Source organism: Lathyrus oleraceus, chromosome 2, assembly GCF_024323335.1.
Source record: "Lathyrus oleraceus cultivar Zhongwan6 chromosome 2, CAAS_Psat_ZW6_1.0, whole genome shotgun sequence".
Taxonomy (NCBI): domain Eukaryota; kingdom Viridiplantae; phylum Streptophyta; class Magnoliopsida; order Fabales; family Fabaceae; genus Lathyrus; species Lathyrus oleraceus.
Window position 1 is genome coordinate 382,308,425 of NC_066580.1, and position 2,485 is coordinate 382,310,909.

Here is a 2,485-nt window from a genome sequence, read left to right on the forward strand (position 1 = left end):
TGTTCTTCATTCATCAATGTGTTGATGTAAATGTGTTTGAGAAGATTGCAGATTCAATGACAGCAAAGGCTGCGTGGGACACACTGGTTAGATGTTATGGTGGTGACGCATCAGTGAAGAAGGTGAAGCTTCAGTCCTTGAGAAAGCAATATGAGAATCTCAATATGAAGAATAATGAGAAAGTTTCTGAATACATCTCCAGAGTGATTCTGATCACTAATGAGATGAAAGCGTGTGGAGAAACTCTTTCTGAAGAAACAATCATGGAGAAGGTATTGAGATCCCTTACCTCTCAATTTGATTACATTGTGGTAGCAATAGAACATTCCAAAGATCTGAGCACCATGAGAATTGAAGAGCTGCAGAGCAGTCTAGAAGCGCAAGAGTTGCGTTTGACTGAGAGAACTTCTGAAAGGGAAGTAGAGCAGCAGGCTCTGAAAGCAACTTCTGATAGGAGGTATCAGAAGCAGTCAGAAGCCAGGAGAAGATCTGATGGTGGTCAGAAGTCAGAAAGCTCAACCTCTGATAGACAAAAGAATGCTCAGAAGGGAAAAGAGAAGTATGACAAGAAGAAAATCCAATGTTACTGCTGTAAGAAGTTTGGTCACTTTGCTAGAGACTGTTGGTCAAACAAGGAGAGAAAATCAGAGGAAGCAAATATAGCCAGAAGTTCTGATGACGAATCTGTGCTATTGATGGCCTCTGAATCTGATGATATGGATCTGATAGACTGGTGGTATATGGACACTGGTTGTTCAAATCATCTTACTGGAAACAAGAAATGGCTGGTTGACTTTGACTCTGAAAAGAGGACAAAGATCAGATGTGCTGATGACAAATATCTTAATGCAGAAGGTATGGGAAATGTCAGAGTGATTCTGAACAATGGGAAAACAGCATTGATTCAGAACGTGTGGTATGTACCTGGCATCAGAAGCAATCTGATGAGTGTGGGACAATTAATTGAGAAAGGTTTTTCAGTTACCATGAAGGACAATCTTCTGAAGCTGTATGACTGCAATCAGAAGTTGATTATGGAGTCAGAACAGGGAAGGAAAAGAACATTCAAGGTGAATGTCAGAACTACAGACTCAGAATGTCTTAGTGCAACAAGTGCTGAGAAGGAGAGTGAGCTGTGGCACAGAAGATTTGGTCATTTGAATTTCAGAAGCTTAAAAAATTTGAATTCAAAGAAGTTGGTACATGGAATTCCTGCAGTTAAGAAGCCTGAAAAGTCATGCAAAGTTTGTATGGAAGGAAAACAACCACGATTGCCATTTGCGTCAGAAACTGCTCCAAGAGCAAAACATGCATTGGGAGTTGTACATTCTGATGTGTGTGGTCCATTTCCAGTAGCATCGATTGGAGGGAATAAATACTTTGTGTTATTTGTTGATGAATTCACAAGAATGACATGGGTATCCCTTATTAAGTTTAAACACGAGGTGTTTGATGAATTCAAGAAGTTCAGAATGAAGGCTGAGAATCAGAGTGGTCAGAAGTTGAAGATTCTTAGAACTGACGGTGGAGGTGAGTATAACTCCAAAGAGTTCCAGAAGTTCTGTGAGAAGAATGGAATTGAGCATGAGGTTACTGCTCCCTATACCCCTCAACACAATGGTCTTGCTGAAAGAAGAAACCGCACTTTGCTTGATATGGTGAGAAGCATGCTAAAGGAGAAGAAGCTTCCTCAGAAGCTCTGGGGAGAAGCTGTTGCCACCGCAACGTATGTACTCAACCGATGTCCTACGAAGAAGTTGAAGGAAATAGTTCCAATACAGAAGTGGACTGGAGATAAGCAAAGTGTTAGTCATCTGAAGGTGTTTGGTTCTGTTTGCTATAAACATGTTCCAGAAGCCAGAAGACAGAAGCTGGATGATAGAAGCAAAGTGATGATTCTGATAGGGTACCACAGTACAGGTGCATACAAGCTCTATTGTCCAGAAACCAATAAAATTGAATTCAGCAGAGATGTGATTGTGAAGGAATCAGAAGTTTGGAATTGGGATAAGTCTCAATCTGACTCTGATGTTAGAACTTCTGAAGAAAGGTCAGAGTTAAGAATTTCTGAAGTTGGAGTAAACTCTGACGTTGATTCTGATTCTGATAGTGATTCTGACTCTGGAGAAGACTCAGAAGATGAAGGTGACTCTGATGACCCAGACTCTGATGGTAATCCAGATTCTGGTGGCAATTCAGACTCTGGAAATATGCCAGACCCTGAAGATGATCAAAGCTCTGGAGGAAGTCAACCATCTGAAGCTAGAAACTCTGAAGCTCAAGACTCTGAACAAGTTCAGAGACCACAAAGAATCAGAAACATTCCCAGAAGATATGCAGAATTTGACATGCTGCAAGACACTGAAGTAGACTCTGAAGGAGAAGTTATTCAGTGTGCCATGTTAGTAGACTCTGAACCCATAAGTACAGAAGAGGCTCTTAAGCAGAAGCTCTGGCTGAAGGCCATGAAAGAAGAACTTGATGC